The sequence below is a fragment of the Balaenoptera borealis genome (assembly GCF_965194805.1).
Source record: "Balaenoptera borealis genome assembly, chromosome: 5".
In the NCBI taxonomy this organism is placed as follows: Eukaryota; Metazoa; Chordata; class Mammalia; order Artiodactyla; family Balaenopteridae; genus Balaenoptera; species Balaenoptera borealis.
This window is the reverse complement of record NC_138862.1, coordinates 27724879-27752746: the sequence shown is the minus strand read 5'-3', so window position 1 is coordinate 27752746 and position 27868 is coordinate 27724879. Positions and strand designations below refer to the sequence as shown.

Here is a 27868-nt window from a genome sequence, read left to right as displayed (position 1 = left end):
TGCACAATTGTTGATTTGAGATAAGATCATTGTCATCAGATCCTGGTTCAAAGAAAGTAGACACTATAGTTATACTAATAATATACACATTTTATACAGTATTTAAGGGACCAATTGTTTTAAACAATGTTCTTGGTGCAAAGGCCCCCTGATAGTGACTTTTATCCCCATCACTTCTTTTAGAAACAAACATTGTAGGCAAGAAGGTATTATATAAGATTTTAAGCAACTTTGCAACAAAATTTGGTCATGTAAGAATTATTCTTGAGACATTAGTTTGGTTAATAGATGTTCCAGATTTACAATAAGCAATGTCTGTTAGAAAGATTGTTTTAGAGTTTTTAATTTTACCAAAAGAAGAAAGGAAAATTTTAGTGATTAAGTTCTGCTGTGATAATGCTTAATTAGTTGTGTGATTGTAATAACGATGCTAAGAATAGTAATGTTGCAGTTACCATGTTTTCAATATTTGCTTTGTAGCAGACACATTGCTATACACTTTACAGTTACACAACTACTGTTATCTTGGGCATTTTGTGTAAGCAGAAGCCACTCTCAGAAAAACTAGGTAACTTCTCCAAGGTTAGACTTATCCATAATTTATACTCATTTCTACAAATGTTTTCTCTCCTTGGTTAAGCTAAATCTTTGAAAATCTGCCTTGATCATGCAATGTAATCATGATACAATGCTACAAGAGTAGTGCCAACTCTTTGGGCTTTCTGGATAATAGTAATAATATTATACTGTACTTGGGGACATCATTTGACCCTGGGTATAACTGGGTCCAATGTAATTGTGAACTTCTTTATAAGGGGCTTTGATTGTATCTGGTTTTCTACTTTGCTGCAGTGAACAGGACTGTGTGTTTGATGAGAGTCACATTGGTATAGCTGTAAATGTGATACTACAGATGATTTCATATGCAACGCATGAGACAATTATTTAATGAACAATGGCTATAAGGATTCTACATTGCCTTTGAGAGTTGCATAAGAAAAACTCTTTTGTATTCCATGAGCTGATGATAGAGTAATTATATAGTATTTTTTGCAATGGGAAGATTATGAAACTTTCATTATATAAAAACTAAAGAGATGACAATATAAAATTCAGTAAAGATGCCACCTACTCCACATTTCCATACACATGACTATTTTTTTCCAATGTTCTCTTTTTGTCTAATTGCACTGCAGGAAAGTCTGAACGTTCATTGAATTAGGTAAATTAAATGTGGCTCCTGGTTTCTACTTTTCATTTTAACTCAAGTTGTTCAGACAAATTGTGATTTTAAAGTCCTTAGCTCAGAGCTTTAATAAAACAACAACAACAAAAAAAAAACCTTTCAGAAAACATTTATATGCCCCAAATTTATTGAGTACCAGCTCTGGGCCAGATATCTTGCTTGAGACTTGAGGACAGAAATAAATGATTTAGTCTATTAGTTGAGATATACAAATTAATAAATCATTATTCACAGCTTTTTTACATGAAGTTCATAGCCTCTGTATAAGTCTATGAATACCTTTCAGGGGATTCTTGAAATCTTAAAATTATAGGCAAAGCATTGTGGGTCTATGGATATGTACCTTTTACTAGGGAGGCGTTCATGGATTTCATCAGGTTCTCCAAAGTTTCATAATGTAAACAAAGTTAGGAATTATTAATCTTCTTCTTCCTTGGCAATGTTAGCTAGTTTTAGTGGTATAGTTTTTAATATGTAAAGAAATTTTGGTTCAAAAGTATTGTGACTTGCTTAATATCAAGTATCTGTTTGATGGCAAATTTAGAATAAGAATAATAAATTGTCTTTTGACATAAGCCAGAGTTGCTTCCCACCATGTATTTATTTCATTAATATTATCTGAATTTTTGTTTAAACTCTAAAATGTTGGCTAGCCATATAGCCTGAAGCATTTTTTCCTACATTCTCTTCATCTGTTAAATGGAAACATGGGCTTTCATATGCCTCCATGTTTAATAGGGGAAAATTCCAACCCAGTATTAGACATCCAAACTCTAATTTAGTTTTTATTTCTGCTCAATTTTTGTAAGAAGCGAATGATCACCAGAATTTTTTCCATGTAATTTCCTGGAGGAGACCTAATCTGAGAACGTTGTCCATCCAAGTCACAATATCTGATGTCTAATAATCTTTGTTCATCATAAAGATAAATCACAAAGGAAAGATTCCATTTACTTCATCTATTCTCTGCCAACTAGGACAAGGGCATAAATGAACAGAGTTTTAGATATTTCAACAGGATTGGGCCAGATGTTCTGGTTAGATAAGTAAACCAGATAGCAGAGTTAGTCTGCGGAGCCCATTCTCCATGCATTCTAGTAGTCATCAGTGGTTTGCCTTGCCTTTTTTGTTTGCTTGTTTGCTTAGCATTAAGATTTGGTTTCTCCATCAGGAAAATGGTGTTTATCATTTATCAGTGTAAATCATAACAACTTAGCGCTTTCTTATAAGACCTCAGAGAGTGTCACTTTTATCAGTGTAATATATAAACACACATTGGTTATTTATAATCCTCTGTGAAAGCTGCATTAAAGATTTTACTTGTTTTTAGTTGAAAAGTTGGAAAACATGATCTTTTCAAAAAAGATAATGTGCCTTCCTATTTCGTCATTATGAAGAGTAAAGTTCATGTTACATTTCGTGTACTTATCTAACATTTTACCACCCTAGGGACTGAAACATAGAAGGAAATTAGGTCAGATTTAGCCTTTATAAAGGCATTTTTACTCTGACACACCACTGGGTGGAGTACATTGCTAGCCCAGAATCTAATGTTACTGTATTGTAGGGTGTTTCTGTGCCAGATGAGAGAAACTCCTAATCAACGTTGAGGTTTCGTGTACTGTTTTAAAAATCTGGGCATGTTTAATAAAGGCTAAATACTAGAATATAATACCAACATTGAATATGCCCTGGCATTGTAACTTTCAAGATTCAATCCATCTTCTCTAGACCCATGGGAGATAAGGTTTGATACCCTGCCTAGAAAACTCAGAAAGAATTATTTGGAAGAAGGCCATTTTATGTTCTCGTCAAAAGAGCAGCTGCAATTTGGGATGAATTAGTGCTTTAACTCTACATGGAAAAGCATAAAGCTTATTTTTGATAATGGAATCAAACTGTACCCAGATATTGAATTTGACTTTTCATTTGATGTTGCTTTGATACAGCTTATATTGGAGCTGAGCCCTAATCTTATAATAAAATGAACTGGCAGATGCTCTGTGGGACTATCGTTGTCGATAGCATTTACCTGAATTTGGCCTTCAGAACTTTAAGAATGAGAATGATTTCCTAGTAGGTGTTGGTTCTGTATGATTTTCAGTTTCCCCCATTCCTCTCTTATCTCTTTAATTCTTTCTTTCTAATGCTGGGAAAATGAAATTTACCGATCAAGTCTAAAAATCTCCAACCTTACAAACGTACTGTGCCTCAAACTTTGCAGTCTAATACAATTACAACATTTCTATAAAACTATTTAGAATCTATAATTCTAAATATATGGGTGCATATCTCAAGTAAGTATTTTATGTTCCTTGTAAGAGAGGATTCTCACTTGGACAATTCCTTTCTCTTTGTTTCTTTTATTCCTTTAATTTCATTTTCCTGCTCACATTATACTTCCTCATTCCTTCTAAGCTTTCAGCTCTCAAACGTCACCCTATAGCTTTCATGCTTCGGAACCACCCCTCCTGCTCCATTATCTATTCTAAAATGAATTCTCTTTCAACTGTGTTTTTTCATAATGTCATATTTTCACTTCACTTAAATTTTCTTTCCAGTGCTATTAAAGATTCTTTATTTCTCCTTTCCTCCTCACCCCTCCCTACCCCCACCCAAGTATAGCATCTCATCTATTTCTCTATATGAAGCTATGGTTTCCCCAAGGGAGGGACTTTCTCATGCGTGCAGCTCAGTGCTATGATGATTTCAATGGTGCCAGCATATTTTAACCACATCATTATCATGTAGTCTCAAAGCCTTGCTCGCTGAAAACACCATCTTTAAAAGGATTTCATTTCCATTAATCAATTTTAAAACTTGAGATTCAAGCACATAATGCATTTATTAGAATGTCCCCTACTTGTTCCCACATTCATTTCATTCTCTTGACTATCTAAGAAAAAGGAATTGTGCAGGAGTCTTTTCTCTCTCCATGCTTACCTCTCCTTTCTGTATCCCACCGAGCCCCCCCAAGTCTATTCTTCCATACAGTAGTGAAATCAGAGCATGCGGCAGGACCGCATTGTGTGAGCTGGTGGCCACACAAGTACTTTGTATTCACTGGAGGTTTAAAAGTACAGCAGCTGCATATAAATATGCATAGTTGAGAGATTCATGATGGTGCCACCTCATTCTAGCGCTGGTTGGCTGCAGTGCCGGCACTACAAATCAATGAACGTTTTCCCCGTCCATCAGCTGCTCGCCTGCAAGCAGACAAAACGCTTACAATGCCAGAAACCCACAGAGAGCTCCTTAGTGAGCGAAACCTCACTGTCACAAGGTTCAAAATAGCCCCATCCCTCCCACCCTGAATCTCCACAGTTCTCGACCTCAAATGTCTTTTTTATCCAATGTGGATCGCAAGCACTTAAAAAATAACGTGAGGAAAGAAAGAGAAAAAAAAAAAGGAGCAATGATAAATCAGGGTTGGAGGGTCCTCACGTTACACTTGTCATAAAACAAAGGATTCTTTGAGCATTAACCTTTTAGAGAATAAACTAAAGCTGGATTTGCTTATGTTGACTATACTGCTTTATAGCTGTAGGGTGTGAGTGTTTGTGAAGCATTGTGCCATGCTCTGGCAGACATTTGTAATTTATCCATAGTTATTTGATGGCTTTGGGTGTTGAAGGAGTTATAATATGCTGCTATGAGAAAAATAACTCATAGATATATTTAATAAGTAGAAATCATGTTTTCTCCCATTGATTGAACAAATTTTGCAGAGGGCTCAGATATGTTTATATTGTCAACCATTCAATCCATGTAGAAATTTTAATAAAAGCTTAATTTCATTTAATAAAACTTCCTGTGAAATATATTAACGAACCAAATGTATATTTCTTGGTGAAAAGGTATATATTCATTACATCTAGAGAACAAATCTATTTTTCATTTTTAGATAGATAACATTAGCAACAAAAATAGTTTATTCTTGTGTAGAGTGAGTACTTAGCTATTCATCAGTTTATAACACTTTCTGACAACTTGCCAATCAACTTACCAATAAGAGCAATAATCAATTAGATCTCACTCATTTTTTCAACTATTTGTCAAATACTTGACATACTGTAGCACTATGCAACATAAAATAATATATGATAATATCTATAGTCCCTGTTTTGAAGATGTGAATATTCTTGTTAGGGAGATAAGAAATACAGTTATACAAACGACCATGTGACTTTCAAATTTCGAAGAAGTCTAGTTGGGGTTTGGCATGTTCAAGATATTTAGTAAATATTTGGTAAGTATATATGACATATTGATTTAAAACTTATCTAGCTGATTAATATGTTTGGTTACCATATTGCAGGAAGGGTAAAAACAAATACAGTCAAGGTAGTTACACTTGTCCGTAACTATGGCTCAGAGAAGCTGACTGAGCCCATGTTTTGTTTGCTTGTAAGCAGCAAAACCAAAATTCAAACTCCTATCTGCTTAACTCCAGAGTCCATCCACTCACTTCCACTGTGCCATGTTGAATTACAAGACAGGATGTGATAATTGCTCTAGTGGATCAGAGGAGGTAAACATCACTTCCAGCTGGGATGACCAAAGAAGACATCATTAAGAAGGAGTAGCATTTGAGCAAGCCTTTGAAGAACAGGCACAGCAACAAAGCAGAAACTACAGACAGGGGTGAACACCGGTGAAACCTTATGACTCTGGAAAACAAGTTGCCAGATAGACAAAGGACATCCCTTTCAGTGAAATGGGTGCTGTAAATAATACCACTTTTAGAGAATTGCCAACAGGACTCTTCACTTATTAGAAATGGAATCCACAAAGTGATTTATATTTCAGATTTCAAAAAGAAGTCAAACTGGATCCCAGTTTCTTCATTTCTAAAGTAAGGATTTGAACAAAATAACCAATGAAGACTCCTCTTGGGGGTTCTGTTTTGTAATGCTTTTATTTCCATTTTTTTCAGAATACAAAACAAAAATTCTGGAAGTAGCTGATTCAGTGTATACTAGTTATATAACCTGTGTATATGTAATTATTCTTAGAATACAAAGCATATCTAGATATTCAGATATCTATATCTATATGTCTATATATAAATAAGTTATTTGCATTTAACTGGCTAATCTAAGCTCTAAATTTAATTTCAAGAGAGCTTTTTTTTTTTTTTTTTGGCCATAATGTTTCCCCATTTTGCTTACCATTAGTGTTGGAATGCAAACTAATTCTTGAAACAATTTAATCAATACTTAAAGAGAAAGTAAACGTATATTAAGCACATGATAAATACAAAATTTGGGTATTATGCACTCTTTCATAATATCTGTTTCTGTATTTCCACTATTGGAGAAGATACAGAGGTTGGAATATTAGATATTAAATCATCAATAAAAAGACCTTTTTGCAGTCTTAAATGTTTTGAGTAGATTCATATATTTTCCACTTACCTAGCCTATAACTCAGACAATGCTCAAAGCAATATTTTGGCAATGTTTATCAAATATGTATCAATGATATATATACATATATATCAAATGACTATATTGTGTGTGTGCACACGCATGCATGCATGTAAACAAGTTAAGGGAACATGAGAACTTAAAAGAATGATACAATACTTATTTTTTCCTGACTTCAAATCTTTTTTTCTTTCTGTCAACATTTTCCTCTAATTCTCCTTCCCAAACAAGAAAAGAGAACAAAGAGAGAAGTGTTTTGTTTGAATTTAGGGTGAGAATAAAATCAAACATCATTTTTCTCATAATTTTTGCAAAGGCTGTTAAAGGGATATTAGTGGGGAGCTCTTCCTTGAATAGAATTGCCCTGGATGGAATTCCATCCTGCCATTGTTGCTGCCAAGCACATTCAGGGGGAACTGGATGTTGTGAGAATCTCAGACTCTCATTTTCCATCTCACTGTTTCTCTTATGTCCTAAGGTAGTATGTTTTGGTAAATACTTATTTGGATTCCATTCTATTTGAGTTGAATTTATTAGGTTTGTTTTAGTGATTTGAATTAAACTGAACCCCACTTGTAGCAAACAATGCAGTGCTTTGATCATTTTCATTCTGGTTCTGATCTTAAGTGGGATAGTTTAAGCTTATTTTGGCTAAATCAGTTTATGGTCAAATTGGCTAATCTTCTTAACAAATATTTACTGAGCACCAACTACATTCATTAGCACTCAGTCTTGTTACAAAGAAAGGACACATAACAAGATTTCTAACCTTGACGGCTTATATTTTATGTTGAGAAATAGTATTAAATCCTTGAAAACTTAACCAATTTATTAAACTCTTACATACATGAATGCTAAATGAGTGATAAGGTATACAAAGGCCTTTGGAAGTTCAGAGACCAGGAACTTACGTTAAGTCCTGGCTTTATAACTAGGCAGTACTGGCACCACTTTCTAATGGGAGAAAACTCTCAAGATAAATTTGCCCTCTGTTGCATGCTGAGCAGATTCAAGTTGAAAACCTCTGCTCCAGGCAGTGAAAATAGTTGAAACAATTTGTGCAGATAATCACTTAATAAAAAGTGGATGAAACCGGAGCAATGGGTAGATTGCAGTAAAATTTACTATCATAACATGAAAAAACCCTCCCTTCAGAAGAGGAAGGGTATGACCTTAAGTTAGAAGAACTTTAGTTTTATAAACGCATTTCTGGTGGGAAGCATGAGTTACTTTTCAAAAGAATCATTGATTTTTGTCAAATAAAATTGTCAAACTTATACCATGTAATAATTAAGAACAAGCATTATTTAGTAATTTCAAAACCAGTCATGGAATTGAATGCTTATATTTCAAGAAAAAAGAATATGAATAAATACCAAAAATGTACAACAACATCTTAAGGCTGGAACTTGAATAGAATGTTAACCTAATAACCCTTAAGTCTTCCCATTTTTCTTCGTTACCATCTATGTAGTCATCTATTTAAGTAAGCAGCAGGTCTAGTAATATGTTAGGTTGGAACCAACATTCAGATGTGAATTGCTTCAAGTTAGTCCATTTACACTCTCAGTGAACTTGGAAATCTGTTTCAAATCATATAAATCTCAGATTTCTCAGCACCAACATGTAAAATAATAATTGTTACCAAACCTACCTTCCAGAATTGTGAGGGTTTGGTAGGAAGTAAATGAGTATGCTCTAAAAGTGATGAAGCCCACATTTGAGACATTGTCATTGCTGTTATATTACCTGCTTTGTTCTGTGATAATTTTCTTCTAATGTTCAAAAAGTCAAGTATGTTTTAAATTCTACCTTTTAATAAATTTCCTGTAGACAGAAATTGTGTTATTTCTTGTCTTTTCTTCTCTTATAAAATTGATAAAAATTTTGTCTGATATACACATTTATTATTTTAATCAGTAGCTGGTGGAGAGGTGAAGGCATATTAAAAATAATTATAAAATCTGTCACTAGAAAAACTGCAATTGTGGACAAAATAATGAGAAAACTACTTCTAAATTAATGATTAGAGTGTAATGTGTGAGCTTTTTAATGGTTTATTGAGCACTGGATTCCAAAACCATGTTATTTCTTAAAATCTAAGTCTGCTAAAGAGGAATAAAAACAAATGTCTTAAGATTAAAAAACTATTTTTATATTGAAAACTTACTATTGAGTCCACAATAAAGTGCTACATGGCAGGAATATTATTAGCTAAACAAACATAAATTTGGCTAAAAAATTTAATTTTGACCAAATTGATATTTCATTGTCAGTGTTCATGCACTATATATTCAGTTTCAAATAAAATTCTGGCCACCCCAAAACACCTAGGTAACAGGACATCATCTCATCTACAAAGTGATTTGTTTATTTCTTCTTAAGCTATTTGGGTCCAGATAGTGATTTGAAATGTTATTCATCTCTGATTTGAAAAATATTGGGTTGTTCTTAATTTGCCATTTCCTAACTCACTCACTGGTTCTCATAGACAAAGCCAAGAAATTTCTCCCTGTGTAGTCAGGGTAATGCTTTGGGTTTTAGAATAAAATCTAGGAAGTTCAGATTCTAAGTGTACCGCATTATGCCTAGGGCCAGTTATTTAATCTCTAAGGTTCCTGCTCTGTGAGAATGGAGATATCATTTTTTCCCAAATTTCATGTATTGGTGAAAGGGGATATGTATAGCAGAAATGAACTAGCTTGATGCCTACCCCTTGCTGAATACTTAGTAATTATTAGTGTTGCTACTTATTCATCCAGTCATTAGGTATTTATCTGTCAAGTACTGTGCTAGGAAGTGAGGATGTGAAGATGGATGTGACACATTCTCAGCCCTTAAGGACTGTTCAGTATGGTGGATGAGAGAGAGATGGGACAGACCAAAGAGGGAGGCAATTATAACGCGGTATAAGTATGCTGACGGGTAAGCAGAAAGAGCTAATGAAACATAAGAATGTCTAACTCAGATTTAAGAAAAGAGAGCTACTTGAGTATTGGTTGAATCATTCAGACAAGTATTTATTTAGTACCTACTATATACTAGTCATTGCCCCAAAAGCTAGAGATATGTTGAGAAGAAAAACAGATACTGTGTGTTCTGTGGGGAAGGTATCATCTTGTGGGAGAAGACAGTATTCTAATAATTACTACAATAAATATAAAATCACAACTATAACAGTTGCAACTAAGTAACCCAGTGCTTCTCAACTGAGGGTGATTTTGCTCCTCCCAGGAGACAAGTGGCAGTGTCTGGAGATTTTTTGAGTTGTCCCAGCTGAGGGAGTGCTACTGTCATGTAATGGGTAGAGGCCACGGATACCGCTTAACATCCTACAACACATAGTATAGGACCCCACAATAAAGAAATATCTAGGTCAAAATGCCCATTGTGCTGAGGTTGGGAAATCCTGAAGTAATTCCACCACTCTTTATAGAATATAAGCCCATGATGGCAGGGGTGCTCCTGTTTTTCACACTGACATAAGCCCAGTGCCTAGAAACATGCCTGTCATGTAATAGGTACAGACGTCCCTCAGTATCCACCGGAGATTGGTTTCAAGATCTACCACGGATACCAAAATCCACGGATGTTTAGGTCCCTTAGTCACCCCCGTATCCACGGGTTCTGCGTGGGCTGATTCTGCATCCATGGATTCAGCCAACTCAGAATCGTAAGCATACTTTGCAGTCTGCAGTTGGTTGAACCCACAGATGCAGAACCCGGGGATACAGAGGGTCACGGCACTTAGTAAATATCTGTTGGGTAAATGAATTGGTTGTGACTGACTACCTGAAAAAGTGAATAGCATATTCAAAAGTCTGGGCTTAGAGGAAGTAGTTTATGTTAAGAAGCTGAAAGGAGGCTAATGAGTGTGGAATCAAAGCAAGCAAGAGGATGGTTCCATTGATAAAACCAATGAGAATGGGCTTATAGATATTTAAAATCTAGTTGCAAGTCTCGATCACTTTTTATGTAAAACCTGAATTGTTCCTCCTGAAATTTCATACAGTTTCTTTTCATTCTGCTCTCATTGGAGAACACATTATACACGTTTAAGTAAATCCAACCCTTTTTTTCATCAAAGAAGTCTAAAATATTCTCGGCCTATCATTTTCATCTTTGCTGATTTCTGTTTTCAAAGTCCTCAGAATTGTGGTCTAGATCAAGAACACCAGACAAGAATCATTTAATGACTTAGACAATTTTATGTGTGAGAACAGATAACTCTGGGAGGGATTGGGTTCCTTAGAGTGGTAGTTCTTGAGGGTGTGGGTAGGATGCTAGAGCAGAAATAGGATGGATATTTCAAAAAAGCTGCACAACTGTCTATTCCTACCATTTGCATCCAACCAAAAAAGTGGAACATTACTGTATCGGGTGATGTGCTCTGACTGCCTGGATGAGGCAGTGTCTACCCTTTACCAGCTCTCCCAGCTCCTTGTCTATCATTTCTTAATGATGCCTACATTATAAATATTTTTATTTCTCCTTTACCGGTGGGGAAAGGATTAAACAGTTTGTGAATTAAGCATGGTAAAAATAATATTGATAGTGATTACATTTGTGAAAATCTTAGAACATATTGTGGATCAGCAAAAGCACCAACATATTACAAGCTTGCACTCTCTCTCTCTGTAATAATATATTCTAAGCAGTTCATCCCATCTATGATTACCTGAACTGCTGCAGCTTTCCTTCATCAAGAAGGAAAATGTGCCCTACTGTGTGCATACATGTACACACACACATTTTTGCCAGTCACTGCTCCTAAGGGTACAGTAGTAGCCCTCTGCATCTGAAGGCAAAGGGACGTCTGGGAATACATGGGGAGTGTAAGTGAGGAAGGGAAGGAGAAGCTAGGGGGCATGCAGCTGGGTGTGTTTATCTCTACTCATTTCAGGTTCCATTCTATTTGAAAAAGGGAGAGTGTAGCTAAAAAGCAGGCATAATTAACAAACCATTTAAATATTTTAGCCATTAAAAAAAAAATTCTATTTATTTATTTTTGGCCGTGGTGTGCAGGATCTTATTTCCCCGACCAGGGATGGAACCAGAGTCCCCTGCAGCAGAAGCACAGGGTCTCAACCACTGGACCTCCAGGAAAGTCCCCTTAGCCATTTTACATCAAATCATGCATGTGATATCCAATATTCTTATTTTTGAAATTGTGTTACAATATACTTTTGTATAGTTTGTACAATTGTATTATACATCTAAATAGCTGATTAACAAATATTAACAAAATTCAATTACTCCAAGTTCAACTTGTAAAATTGTGTAATTTTTTTTTTTTTTTTTTAATCTGAGTGTACTACCCTTTTAACATTGATGTAACTGAAGAACTTAGGGAGTCATAAACTGAAATTTTAGAAAAAGTACCTAAAACCTAGCAGAGGTATTCCTGGGGTCTCTTTCCATGCCCCAGTGGAGCAGTGGAAAACCCATATCAATCTATTGCCCACCTTGAAGCTTTTCTAGTACAGATGAAAATTTCATTTTTCTGGTGGATGAAGGAACTTCAGGAGTGATTGTGTCTACATCATGACATTTATTGAAGTAGACTAAATCAAGAATGGGGGCCATGATCTGTGGGCTGAGCAATCCTCACTCCCATGTAGGACAGTAATTCTTATCCCCATCTGAGCATCAGAATCACCCTGGGGACCTTTCAGAATGCACGTGCCTTGGACCCATTCCTGGATATTCTGCTTCAGTAGGTCTAGAGTGGAGCCTTGGCATGTATATTTTGAAAAGACTCCCGGGTAAGTCCTGTGTACTTTGTGGATTAGAAATCACCAATCTAGGGTTTTCTTCTCACAGTCATGCTATGAGGGTCCCTAATATTTGGAGAGTTCTCTACTGGACAGAATGTTAAGAGACTCCATTCTTTAGGACAGTGACGTACCACCCTATGATTTTCGGATGTAGACTAACCTAACTTGTCCTAGGTTTCTTCCCACATTTTTACTTATGATTAACGCTTTATCACAAAAGCAAAGCCCTACATGTTTTGCCCATGTTTAAATAATATTTCAAAGAGAATATCTTATAGTGTAAAATATCTCCAACTACTAATTTATTTTAAAAGATTCCTTTTTAAGTAATATAGATTAATAAATCCTGTATGCTTCTTTGAGAAATAATAATTTAGAGAAATATTTGCAAAAGGCACTGATAATGAAGGAAATAACAATAGGTATAAATAACAAATAAATGCATAATAGTTTTCCCTTATAGAGCACCTTTATATCTAGTGTCTAACCCATTAGATTATAGGCATCCTGAAGCTCACATGTATTTTAATTAAAATGTGATTCATCCTTCTATATATTTAAAATAATATAGAAATGACCTATTTTTGAATTAGTATTTCATTTTTATGTTATATGTACAAGGAAGAAATCATAACCTTGCTTTTATTTATTCAATAAACATAAGAAAAACTTTATCGGGTAATTTTAAAATATAATTTCTGCCTTTATAATGCTACTAAAACTACTCTGCTATTATGAACACCTGATGAGGTTTAGTTGCAGATCCAAGGGGCACATGTAGTTCTTACTTTATTGGACTTCTTGATGCATTTGACTTGGACCACCATGCTGTTTGAAACTTTATTGACTTCTGTGACTCTCCCCATTCTTCCCCTTCTAATTTTTCACTTTTCCTCCTCTCTATGTCCAGGAACACTATTATCTATCATTCTTGAATTTCTTCTCCCTACACTCTACATAGTGTTTCTAGGTGAGCAAACTGATTCTCATAATTTCAACTCTTACTAGTAGGAGTTTCCCCAATTTTTATCTCCAACGAAATGACTTTTCACCTGAGTCACATATTCACTGCCCTCTAGGTGGCTCTACCAGTATCTTAAATTTCGAAGCCACATCTCAGCATTTCCTCTTCAAATCTGCTGTAACTCTAACACCTGCTGTCCAAGGTGATGGCATCGGAATGAACCAGTTTCCAAGCTGAAATTTAAGTCACCTGTGACTCCTTCAACATCATCTCCCATACCTGACCCCTCCTAATATGGCCTTCTAAATATTTCTTTCTTTTTTTTTTTTGGCTGTGTCAAACAGCTTGTGGGATTTTAGTTCCCTGACCAGGGATTAAACCCAGGCCCTAAGCAGTGAGAGCGTGGAGTCCTAACCACTGGACTGCCAGGGAATTCTTAAATATTTCTTGAAACTTTCCTTCCTCTCCCTGTGTATTCCCACTGCTCTGGTTTAGGGCTCTCATCATCCCTCTTTTGAACTGTTACAAAACCCTCTTAATTTGTTTCACCATTCCAATTCTTGCCTGAGCAATCTACAGTTAAATAAAAATCTTAACATATTACCCCTCACATACACTGAAGGGCATCAACTATGTATAACAGGAATAGCAAATATGCCATCAATACCATGACTCCGTTGCAACTATGGAAATTTTAGTAACTAAAATATTCAAATTTAATAAATCCTAATATTCATCCAGAATCCTTCTCAAAACAGAAACCAAGCCACCCAGTTACGTCATAAAAGCTTTGGCAATAAGAGTAAATTCACTTGCCATATTGATTAGGATAAACGCCTTTGTACAACACAAGTTCATCCATGATCTGGCGTTTGTCAAATTCTCCAATTTCATCTCCACTCACTCCCTGCCTCATATTCTATGTAACGCTTCAGTGATGATAGTCTTTTTTTTCTTAACCATACTGTTTCTTCTTTCTGGGCTTTTGCTTATGCTGACCTCTGTGTCTGGAGGCTTTCTCTTCACACCTCCAACCTTTTGCCAATTTCAATTCCGGTTAATTCTTACCTGTCCTTGTAGAGCCAGCCTAGTCCGTACCCTCGTCCTGACTCCAGTGAGAGACGATGACTCTAATCTGTGTTCCTATAATATCCTGTGCATATTTCTATCACTGTCTGTCATTGCTCTTATTTTCTTGATTATCATTTTTTTCCAATTATGTGTTTGTCCAGATGATAGGAGTCTTGAAACAGAAACGCAGTTTTATTATTACTCTTTGCAATCTGGGGACAACTTAAACAGTAACTAGCACATAATCAAACACTATATAAGATGAATTAATTAATTTTAAAAGTATTGCTGCAAATGGGGAAAAGTAGGTATATATAGGAGAGGTTTTCATCTTTTTTACAGCAAAAGTCATCAACTTCTGACATGTACTCTCCAGCCTCATACCGTCCACCCCAGTCCACATAATTAATTCATGTTGTCAGGTTGCTATAGGAATTAGAGTTTTAGACATCTGTCTAAATGCCAGAAACACTAAGTACATTTTCCATAAAAATGTATATTTAAATGATCACTGCATTAATGACTTCAGAGAAAACAAACTTTTGTTTTTTTGCAAATTGCTTCTAAATATCTAAATTTTGGGGTTTTGTCATGAATTATTATTATATATCATACATCAAAGTTATATATATTTCGTATTTATTTGTCTTTGCCCATATTTAAAAGAATACATATTGACTTGATTATCGGTACAATGTAAGTACTATTTATTCATCTCATAAACATGCTTTGCCTTTATATGGTTGCAGAACATCTAATAGAAGTGTTTCAAGGTAGTTTTTGTAACATAATTCATACTACTTTTGTGGTCTTTTTAGTCATAAGCTGAAGATATAACTTTGCCTTCAGTGAAATTAGCTATAAGAGCTCTATATAGCCTGGAGAAAATTTCTCTTAAAATCCATTTTAATGTGGCAATAGATTTTTAGAGTCCTCAGTCAAAAAATTTTGTTTTCTTGAATTTTACTTGTATGTTTCTTTTGTAAAACTAAACAGAAATGATTATATGCTAATATAGTATTTCCATATTGTCTGAGTCTAAATTCTTGATCAAGGTGTGTGTGTGTGCACATGCTAAAGAATGTGAGAAGAAAGAGACAGAGGGAAAAAAAGGGTCAGTTTCAAAATACAAATGCTGTGTAATTTGATCCAATAGTACATGAGCTTTCAAGCTGGAACTTAGGTGAACTGGATCTCATATTTTACATGGAATGTTTTGAGAATCATGAGACAGCTATATGAAATATTTCCACTTGATTCACCAAAACATCAGTAAATAGTACAAAGTAGTTTTCTCTTTGGTGTCTGAATATTATCTGGTGACTCCTAGATTTGGAATGTGTTGAAATAAAATTGTCTTAAAATATGAGACAGTATGTGCACTGGCCAGTTCACAGAGATGAATGGGAGGCTCTCCAGACATATCATAAAAAATTGCAGGGAAAAATATCTGTATGACAAATAGAAATAGTGCCCTTCTTATCCTTGTTTCAAGTTAGCTAGGCAAACCAACTTCATTTGCAGGAAAATGGAGAAGGAAAATCTGGCCAAGGAAATGACTGATTCTGGGCTTTCATAAGTATGTGTTTCTATGTGTGGGAGTACAGATAGGAATCATTTCCTCTGAATGATGTTGTAGCCCAATTCATTCATTCCCTAGTGTTTCCTGAGCACTTACTACATGCCACGGATGATAAGCAAAACAAAGAATTGACCCCACCTCACAGAGCTTACAGTTTAGTGGCAGAGAGAGGCAGATCATTCAGTATTCACACAAACAAAAGTGAAATGTTAACTGTCACAATTGCTGAGAAGAAGGAGTGCAGAGGAATAAACAGGGTAGTTGGGGAAGCCTGTCTGAGGAAGTAACACATCAGTGGACATTTGGAGGACGGATAAATGTTAACTGGTCAAACAGAAAGGGAAGGGAGCTATGCGATATCTTTGTTATGAAGACACACATTCTTATAAAAGTTAAAAGCCACACATAGAAAGCACACCCACTGACCTCAGACTGTTACTGGTATCTGAGGTGGTATGGAGGGGAAATGAAATATGTTGGGTAGACCTTTGGCTACAATAAGATATTTATTTAGCTTACATTCTAAACAGGGGAACAGATAATAAACATTTTAGCAAATAAATATATGTTAGGTAGTAATAAATGCTATGAAAAATGAAGCAAAACAGGAAGATGGAACAGTTAGGGAGGGATGCCATTTCAGATTGGGTGGTAAGGGAAGACTTTTCTTAGCAGATCCCTGAATGAAGAGAGATAGTGAGCTATGCCCTGTTTTATTAATTTCAAGAGCTAGATAAAAAGATGACTTTGGCAAAATGGTAATGCCTATTTAATCTGGGTTGGAGATTTAGAGCCTATTTTATAATTCTTGATAATTCTGTACATTTGTATTTTGAAGTATTAAAAAAGTCATTATATAATGTATATGTTTTTAGTCTGTGAGAGGGAGGCTGGTGTCTGCAAGGTCCTGGAAGAATCTAGGTTAGCACCAACAGTATGGTAGGAGTTTCATGTGCGACAAGCCTGGAGAAGTGGGTGGGTGCTAAACCAGCAGGCCCTTGTAGACTCTGTTGAGAATGTTGGTTTTTATTCTAAGACCAATGGGAAGACATTTAAGCCTGAGTAGGAGTAACAAGATTGGATCTATGTTTTGAAGAAGTTAAGAATTTCCATTTAGTCAAGAAATTTTAAACTGGCATCTACCATTTGCTACATATGGGGAGAATAGGTGATAGGTCTTTATACTTAAAGAACTTGAAGTATAGACATAGGTGAAATTTTTGCTATCATCTGTAGATGAACTCACTGGCTAGATAGTTTGAGATCTCCCAGTAAACTGCATGTTCTGCACCTTCAGCAACCTGCGTGTTACCATCTTTGACAAAGGTTGGGCAATCACCTTGATTTCAATGGCTTTGAGAATTGTGGTAACTCACTAATTCATTTATTGTGGAGAAAAAATTTGTTTTTGTGTAATCAAGTATCTTCCTATATGCCATTTTACCAGTTTTCTGTTGTATCCGTGCAATGTTTATGATCTTTTTCTAAATTGGAGGCTTCAAATATTTCAAGATTAAGAAGTCCTGGGCAAAGGACAGAAGAACCATGTGAGGGGCATGTTCCTTGCTAAAACAAATATATATGTATATGTACAGCTGATTCACTTTGTTATACAGCAGAAACTAACACACCATTGTAAAGCAATTATACTCCAATAAAGATGTTTAAAAAAATCACCCCTTTGGAGTGTCATTTGAGGATTGGAACTTTACAGATTTTTCCAAAAAGGGGATTTAAAATTCAAGTATCAGTGAAGAATAAACTTTTAGTATTTTGGAGGTAGGGTATGTCTTCTGTCTAAGGAACATACTCTAAGTGATTCACTACTACTGAAGACCTGGAAGAAGTGATAAAGGTGAACTCTTGATGAAAATATATGAGTATATGGAAGGATGCCAAACAATTCCAAAAATTGGTTTAAGGTCTCTTGAGCACTTGCCTCTGACTTTGGTATTTCCCAATGATTTACATCATTCCTCTGGTGTTTTATTATTTTCCACAAAAGTTAACTAATACACCTCTCAAGACAAATGAGGTTCGTTGTTTGCCACGGAGCTCATGTTGGTGTTAGTCAAACTTGGTCCTTGATCCATTCTCTTTAGTTGTGTACAAAACAGGGCTACCAAGTTACTCCATCATCTCAAGTGATTTACTGACTGAGGCATAAATTTATTGGCAACTAAGATTTTATCTAAGTAACTCAAATTGACACCATATAGAATAAGCTACCTTATATTCATCATAAAACAAGAGCAGTTTCTTTCTGGAACTTGGGAGACTATTAAATCTTAATCTTTGGAACATCTAAAATTCAGTTGTCATACTATGAAAAAAATAATTGTGCCCAGACTATAATATCTATAGATGAATTCTGAGGGAAAAAAAATGTATAGCTAATAATGACATTTGCTTTTAAGATAATCATGGGTAATATAAACAATTAACTGAATCATACATATTTTTATGCAAATGCCAAAGCATTGGTGGAATTGCATCAAGTCTGACGTATAACTTTTTATGTTGCCAAATTAGAATTGATTAAGTTGATTTGTTTGAATGTGGCCAGGGAACAAAACAAAAGGTAAAATAAGCTTATTTATGAAAGAGAGTGAGAATGCTAAAATCAGAAAATGAGGGAACTTGATTTTCAATTCTTTTATATTTGTTACTGCATAGGTTCAACCTCAAGGAAAAAAAACAAAAAAAAAAAACAGAATTGCATCTCCAGTTTGGAAAGCCTTTGCCTCACTTTTCTAACTCAAAGTTTAAAGCGGTATGATACAGTAGAAAAACAAACGGATTCAGAGTCTGCTAACTTAAGATTTAATGCCATCTTTCTCAGTAGCAATTAGCTGAAGTTACATAAGGATCATATAACTGTTTTGTCTTCACTTTCCTGGATAACACCTACTTCATAACTTTTGTAAGAGTGGCAGTAAGTAATTAGGGAACATGCTTTAAAGAATTTTAACATATGGCAGAAACATAAAGCATTAAAGTTATTATACTAGATATTAAAGATTGAGAGAGTTGACCTGATGGTTGATGGAGCCTTGTGTTTCATCTTCAGAGGGTCAGTAAGGTGGGGCTGCAGGAATTGGGCTTTGGAGCGACAGGGACCCAGATCAAAACCCTGCCTTTGCCCCTTACAGTCTTTCCGAGGTTAGGAAGTCATTTAATCCTCTTAAGTATCCATTTCTTTATCCATAAATGGAAATAATAATTATGAGTTTTAACTAATATGTGTAAATGACCTAGGATGGTGTCCAAAGCTAAATGAAGCTCATTAATTTCCTTTCTGGTGCATTTTCTTTAATCACTGTGTTCTTTTCAGATATTTATCTATAATATTTTTGCAATCAATTATGTGTTGCAAAAATTTGAAAAGTGTATTTGTTATCCCATTTTACAGCAAGATCACATGGTGACATGAAGGAAAATCTCAGGCCCAAACGTTTCTAATACCGTAATAGCTAGGTGATAGCTGATAGCCTCCAGGAGTCAGTGTGGTTTCTTCTTTTTGTTCTTTTCCTTCCTGATCTTCCTAATCTTCCCACCTTATCTAAAATCTTAACACCAGCTCCTCACTTTCCCATTTCCCTGCTTTCTTTATCTTCATAGCATTTATAGCCATCTGTTATGTTCCATATTTATGTATAAATTAGTTTATTATTTTGGGTAGTATATAAACTCTGTGCAAACAGGAATTTATTATTTTGGATGTAACCTTCCCTTAATTAAAATTACTAATTATTTTGTATTTCCCAAAATAAAAGTTGGGATATTTTAGGAATAAAATACTGTGCATTTAATTTATTGCACAAGAAAATACATTTAAAGAGAGTGTGTATGTCCATTTTAATAAATGATATTAAACTTACTTCGTCATGTATATAATAAGTATAGCTAAAAATTATGCATCCTAGAACTGTGTGATTTTTTAAATGCAGCACATTTTCCGTGCATGGAGATTTTTACTGCAGAAAGGTATCCAACATGACAATCTGACAATCTGTCATTGGGATGGCACCACTGCTTTTCCCAGATCAACTGACAAGACCGCAGCCTGGTTCTTACAGCTTACTTAAGAATACTTCTAGAGCCATCCTTGACCATGAAGTTACTGTTGGAACTATTCTTAAACCATGCTATCACCATGCAAGGAAGCTGCAGGTTTTGAAAAGTCAGGAGTGGGCTTATAATGATTTAGACCTTCTTACTGTTAGGGAGTGAAGGTGGTTATAATACTATAAAAGCGCTGGGTCTTACACCCTTTTGTGAGAAGGATCTGTGAGCCATTAATTAAACCACAACTTATTGATATTATTAAAGAGACCAAACCCAAGAGACTAACAATAACCCTCACCCTACTGTGGACTTGGATTCAACGTGTAGAATTGGGTTATTCCAATTATAGTGTATAGAAGAGAAAATAAGTCGTGTAAAAGGCTAGGCAGAAACAATACATTTATTTCTTATGAACAAAAATTTATGCTTTACAAATAATGTCAGAAATTTAGTATTTTAAAATGGAGATTTATTTTTTAATCTTGTGTTATTCTTCTATGTTGACCATATAGAAGAACAGGGGTTTTCAAGTAAAAATATACTACTAGTAGACATCATATAATATGAAGAGGACCTGGAAGTGAACCTCAAAGCTCAAAATGTGAATGCTTTCATGTCCACTATTCCTAAACAATAATTATTATTAAATAATTATTATTAATTATTGTAAATATTGTAGTGTACATCTTAATTCATTTATATATCTGTAAAATAAGAAGACTTATCTAGACAATCAAAAAGCTTTTAACCCAGTTGACTTACAGGTAATACTATACTATCAAATTCTATTTTAATAAATATGTGAAGTATAATTCTCTATATGTTCATTATAAGAAGCATGCGTATTTTGTGTAAGAGGTGTAAAGTGTACACATTATAAAGTTGGTTGTTCCTATGTACTTTTTTAGAAATGCTAAGGTCTAAATTTGCTCTTCTTCAAATGCATTGAGCAACTTTCTTTGTGAAATATACATTTGTGGCATCCTATTCTAATGAAAGAACTAAACCCTTTGGGAATGAAAGCTTAGATAATATTTTATACAATATTTTAAATTCTCTTGGTTGTTCAGACTGCATTTTTCTAAAACAGGATATCTTTTAAGTGCTTTTGGTAGCATCTTTAATAAGCAGTAGTCTCCTCAGTGGAAGAGGAGAGCAGAGAACAAGAGAGTTTCTAATTAACTTTGTATTAAAAATAGTAATTTGACATTTACTTCTTAGTCCTTCTCCAACTGTCTACAAAATCTTGCCTTGCACACTATGGTAATCTTGCCTTAAATTGGCAGTGATTTGTAACACGTATGCCACTTTGAAACTTGTATTCATGTTTATTTACCATAACCCTGATATTAGAGATATTTAAAAAGCCAAAACTCTAATCTCTAGTCAAGGATATTTGAGAACATAAAATACATAATGGATTAGAAGTATGTATTTCAGTGTTTAACCATATTTGCTTGTGTACAATATAATTGTGTCCATCCACAATACTGTGTGTGTATTTATATTTATATATCTGTAAGAGTGCTGAACTATAATCATATAGCTTCTTATAGAAAAATGTAGAAACATTTTATACTTTAATGATTACTGAAATTTCAAAGACCATATTTCCTTGTAATTCCTTCTGTGACTTTATTTCTCTTAAATATGTTTGGGTTAAGTTGCTTAAACTTTGGCTCACAAAAAAAATTTTTTTCTCAGAATTCTTTCTACATGATTTAAGCAGAATTGAAAAACTGGAGCAATAAAATCCAACAAATACATCTTATTACTTAATAATGCTTTATCTTCTTAGGGACACTAGCTGCTTTGGCTAGATACACTTCAAACTCTCCAAATGTTTAAATTTCACATTTTGGAAACACTTTTTATTTAATGTTTTTTTTATATCCGATATAACTTTTAAACTTATGACACTCATCCTTTGACATTCTGCAAAGGAAACATGGATTAATCATTGAGTTTGTCCAGCAAGGGGAGCGGCATCTTACACTGATACTGTGAGCTTCCAGCAGGGCACACACAAGCTGTGCCTGAGATTATAGCACAAGAAAACATCCCAACAGCTATTGCATTGCTGCTTGCTCAATTCCCAGTCTCTTGAAATTCTAGGCCTTGATAGTGCAGGGGCGGACTCTATGCTTATGTAATGTTGACTTTGTTATTGCGCTTTCTGAAAACATAGAGGTCACTGTTAATAGCAATGCGAACTGGGCCAGGGGTTGCAGTCCATCTTTTGAAAGCATTTACAAGAAATGGTTTAATAAACCATTGTTATTGTTACAAAAATTATATTTTATTAATTAAGAATCACAAATGATTGTAAATATATAAGTATTTTTTTTAAAGAAGTCTAGCTGGAAAGCAGATGATTTCATTACTGCCTACAATAATACAGATCAGCCTAGAAAGGGGAAGCATTTGTTAAAGAGCAGTGTTAGACTTTCTTTGAAAGCTGCCCAGAAAACAGATTTTATGTGAAGTAACTACTGTGCGGTTTCTCTCATACCCTGCTTGTAGTGTTAATGACTGCTTTTGTCAGCTTTGTAGCTCTTGCTTTTTTCCTTGATTTTTTTTTTTTTTCCTACTTTCTCTGATTTGTAAGTAGTTTAAGACTAGAACCCTGCCATTTAACTCTTTGGTACAGTGATTCTCCGTATCCACGGGTCTGCATCCATGGATTCAACCAACCATGGTTGGGAAAGTAGTCAAAAAAAAAAGAAAAATTCTAGAAAGTTCCAAAAAGCAAAACTTGAATTTCCTATGTAGACAACTATTTATGTAGCATTTATGTTGTATTTACAACTATTTACATAGCATTTACATTGTGTTAGGTATTCTAATGATCTAGAGATGATTTAAAGTATACAGAAGGAGAGAAATAGGTGAGGGAGATTAAGAGGTACAGACTTCCGGATACAAAATAAATGAGTCACAGGTATAAAATGGACTGTGGGGGGAATATAGTCAATAACTATGTAATATCTTTGTGTGGTGACAGATGATAACTAGACTTATCATGGTGATCATTTTGAAATGTATAGACATATAAATCACTTTGCTGTGTACCAGGAACTAGTGTAGTGCTGTAGGTCAATTATACTTCAAAACAGACAAGCAAACAAACTCATAGAAAAAGAGATCAGATTTATGGTTACCAGAGGTGGGGGGTTTAGGGAGGGGAAATTAGAGGAAGGCAGTCAAAAGGTCAAACTTCCAGTTATAAGATAAATAAGTACTAGGGATGTAATGTACAACCTGATAAATATAATTAACACTGCTGTGTGTTATATATGCAAGTTATTAAGAGAGTAAATCCTAAGAGTTCTCATCACAAGGGAAAAAAATTTTTTTCTATTTTTTTATTTTGTGTCTATATGAAATGATGGCTGTTCACTAAACATATTGTGGAAATCATTTCATAATGTACATAAATCAAATCATTATGCTGTATACCTTAAACCTATGTAGTGCTATATGTCAATTATATCTCAGTAAACAGGAAGGAAAAATTTAAAGTATATAGGAGGATGTGTATGTGTTATATGCAAATACTGCACCATTTTATATAAGGGACTTGAGCATGCAGGGATTTGGGAATCCATGGCGAAGGGGTAGAACCAATCCCCTGTAGATACCAAGGGAGGACTGTATCTGCCTTCACGAAGGAATGGAGTTTTGAATGAGGTAGATACAATAAATGTTGATGCTATAGGTCATTTATGCAGGTAGAAGTATGAAGCTTCATCAAGAAGATGGAACTTATCCACAGCAGAATACACAATTCCACTCCCTCTACTCCTTTCCAATCTTGGACGTTACAAAGAATTAAGTAACTTAATGCTGTGGGATAACAATGGGGCTGGGAGATGGAAATTCTACGCTTAGTTCTGCCATGAGCTAGCTATGGGATCTTGCTTTGTTTTGCAAAGTGAGGATGTTGGACCAGTTGATTTTTAAATTACCTCCTAGTTCTAAGATTAATTCTTTTCTAATGAAGAGCACTAGAATATCCTTACAGTAATTCCCTATGCCAGGTAATAACTCTCTTAAAACTCTGGAACCTAGGACTTGATTTCACTCCAAGCTGAAATCTTCTGATCATATCCACAAAATGGACTACAATGTTAGTACCTGTATTTTTAATGATATAAAAAGGTGTTATTAAATCTAGAAGTGTTTGTAAATTTTTTTGTTGTTTTGCTTCATTTTAGTAATATGGCATGACTTTACATTTTTCTTTTCACCTTTACCAACTGTCAATAGTAAAATTTCTAAATTGGCTAATAGTTGTGAACAACAAGAGTCTTAATCACAATGTCCACGTACTACAGACAGCAGAAAGTGCTCAATCCACATATATATTTTATTCTAATACTTGTGTGCCCTTCAGTGTTGCCAGAATCATTTGTGGATGGAACAATTGATGCCTTGCCATGGTAAATAGACTAACCCCCAGCAAACAGACCACTAACACTTAATGTTAATAATAATGCTAAAACAATCCTGCTATTTTATTATCCTCTATGTCATCTATTTTCCATTTGTTTTTTAGGGTATCCTTGAAGGTTAATCAGAGAACCATTCACGTGCCTCAAGGTAGGGAAAAGAACCCTTTTTTTGGTTATAAAATATGTTGTATTTGTTTTAGCTATGTTTTAATACTTCACTCCCCTTGTTAGATATAGATAGAATTGATGTTGCTTATACTGAAAACCTGAAAAATATTATGTCTACTTACCTGTTAAACTTGAAATCATCCAACACATAGTGTTTAATCATCAGTCTGAATTTTTCTTCCATACTATTACATATTACTACAGTTTATTATATCTTTTAGAGTTTATGTTTTACTGCAGATAGAATTTATTCATTATTTTACATTTTTATATTACCTTTTTCATAATTTTAGGGTAGTTTGATATTACCATATACTATTTCCATATATCAGGAAGATAATTATATAATATATATACTTAGGTATACTAATATATGCAATATATTGTTAGAAACTGAGATTCTTTAGCCTACCATAATTTCATAGCTTTCTTCTTATTTTCAAACTGTAATTTTTGAAGAAACAACCAAAGCAGCCATAAGTATAATTAGCTATCGTGATTCAGTAAAATAAATATTAATCTGGAAGAATTTACTTCAGTATTAGCTTTTCTTAATAAGAGTGCCAGAAAATGTGGCCCTTTTCTTGGCTAGGATGTATGTGAAGATAAATTTAGAATTTCTAGTCTAGTAAATACTTCTCTGATAATAGCTTAATTGTAGCTATTTCAAACCAAATTGTTTAATTGTGATAAATCATATGCAAATTGTTCAGATGTAGGTCAACCTCTCACTCCTTCATTCTAGCACCTCTTTTCTAATTCAAGACAAACCGCTCAATGCCTAAAAGAGGCAGAATGGTACAGATTAAAAACATAAGACAAAAACAAAACAATAATAACATAAAAATCAATAGTGGGCTAGGAGCCACAAAGATGGCAAGGCAGGTTGCATTTATTTTACCTTAGCTGATGATCTCTTATGCTGTGTTTGTACACTATCATTTGCTCACTGTTCATGAGATTTGTGGGTGACAGATCATGGTGCCTCTAGGATGCTAAGTTTCCTCATCTGTATTTATTTTTGGTGATCTGGTTGAGTGACACAAGTGGGCCTCAGTGATGAGAAAGAATGCCTTGTGTGGCTCTGGGGAGGCCAACTGAGATATACTGCAGTTGTATAAGGTCTGGAAATCCTTTATTTTCCTAGCTGCTACATTCTAGTTCTAATCTATAGTTGCCTTTGTGATGGGTCATTGTATCACTTTCTGATGAACAGCTGAGATTTTATGAATTCTATTTAATCATTATATGTTGTCTACTATACTTTGAAAGAAAAATTTTTATTTCCAGTTTCTAAAGCATCAAAAATTGATAAAGCAGATTCATGAGTTTGTTACATTTGCTGTCTTTTACCTCTAGGTGATTATCGCTGATACTTTTTGGTATATTGACAGAAAATAGTGAGCATTGCTGGTTATTGACAAAAAATTATTTTGGCCTTAATGCTAATAAAATTAGAAATCTGCCTTACTATAAACATAATTTTTAAAATTATTCTTCATTGGAATTTGATTTAAGAATTTGAATTTATATTTTCATATAACTTATGATTTTAACATTTTCTAACATTTGTTTTGAGTTAAATTTTTCATTCTTGAAAAATTATTGAATGAAATTACTGACTTAAAAAGTGCCAATGATTTTTCTAATTCTTAGAATGGGGAAAATAGATGGTGTATACTTTGTATTTCTTTCAATATAAATACTTTTGTTGTTTGAATTATTTAAACTTAAAACTTAGAGAATTATACTAAATAGAAAGTGATCTTTCCCTCAAAGTTAGCTACTAATAAAGTTTAGGTGTTTATTCTTCCAGATTCCTTCTTTATATACATAAACATCAATATCAATCTGTGCACATAATGCTTTCATACCATATGCATGATTCTGTGTTTTTTTAACATTTTAATTACAAAAATTTTTCTAAGTCAATATATGTTATCTATTTCATCCTTTTTAATGGCTGCATTTTAGACAACTTTTTTGATGTACCATGATTTATTTAATAGGCCCTCTAAACTTTTTTTTAATAGAATTTTATAATAGAATGAAAGCAGGCCTTCCTTAATTACATTTTTGGCAGGCATACAAAAGAGTGATTCTCATTTGTATATTGAATTAGGAAATTAAGGAGTGAAGGAAAAGTGTTACAGTAAAGAGGCATAAAAAAATATTAGGTAAGTGCACATAAATGGTCAGCGGAAAGAAAAGCTAATAATATAGGTGTTCATGGAACCGTGTTTTAGGTATGTAAAAGTAAAATTCTGATTTTTTCTCAAGGTTCACACCACATGACACACCTCCTTCCATAGCTTTCAAAGAGACATTTCCCTTCATCCTCATTCTCACCAGTCTTACATCTTTTTAACGCTTTGCGGAAAAATAGATCTCATCACACATGTTATGTCACATATAAAAATTCATCTCGCATTTATCTTTTTTTTCCCTACTTGCTGTTAACTCTTAGAGGGTAATGACTGTGCGTTACTCATATTTGAACTTAGTAGGTGCTAAATTGGATTGAAGTGTGAAAAGGGGGAGAAATCAGGTAGAAATGTTTAATCTTACCAGAAGAAGAAGGTTCCAGTATCTGCCTATTATCTCTGGAGCAAATACAGTAATAATTAATTCTTCTGGTGAATGGGTTACAAAGGATATAAACACATGATTTTTGACGTATAATGAAAGTTCTTTTAAACTGAATTTTAATGATTCTTAGAGGCATTCATGCTTAAAATCAGACCTACAAGTTAAGTGTTTCAGAAAAATATTTATAAATTTATGAAAAAATATTTGTATGGTACTGAGCTTATTTATACATTACCTCATATGGATCTAAAAACACTTTGTCAGCTTTAAAGTATTATACACATGTAAGACATTATTTTTATTGGTAAGACAGTAAGAAAGTTGGCTCTGTGGATTTAAAGTATGGATGGTTATTTACAAAATAGAAGTAATATATAAAAGAAGCAGTTCTTTGTGTGAATTCTGTTAGAAGAAAGGGAATATTGCTTTTAATACTTGTATATAATGCAAATTGCTACTCATGCCATTTAAATGAATCTTTGACATTATCTCAACCAGCAAAAGTAGAGTTATTAATAGT

At 34.2% G+C, this 27868-nt stretch overlaps 1 protein-coding gene and 1 long non-coding RNA gene across 17 annotated transcripts in view; one reads left to right on the top strand and one right to left on the bottom strand.

Moving 5' to 3' along the window:
• Nucleotides 1-27868, top strand: part of LOC309628712 (uncharacterized protein) — a 454132-nt gene that overhangs the window by 269328 nt on the left and 156936 nt on the right. For 10 of the 16 annotated variants that reach the window (XR_014244646.1, XR_014244647.1, XR_014244648.1 and 7 more), the window contains one exon: nt 24696-24739. The gene's annotated coding sequence lies outside the window, so the exon portion shown is untranslated. Of the gene's footprint in view, nt 1-5699; nt 24740-27868 lie in introns of all 16 variants that reach the window. The other 6 variants (XR_014244654.1, XR_014244655.1, XR_014244657.1 and 3 more) reach the window with 1 other exon arrangement.
• Nucleotides 1-27868, bottom strand: part of LOC309628719 — a 76643-nt gene that overhangs the window by 39373 nt on the left and 9402 nt on the right. The gene's annotated exons all lie outside the window — the stretch shown is intronic.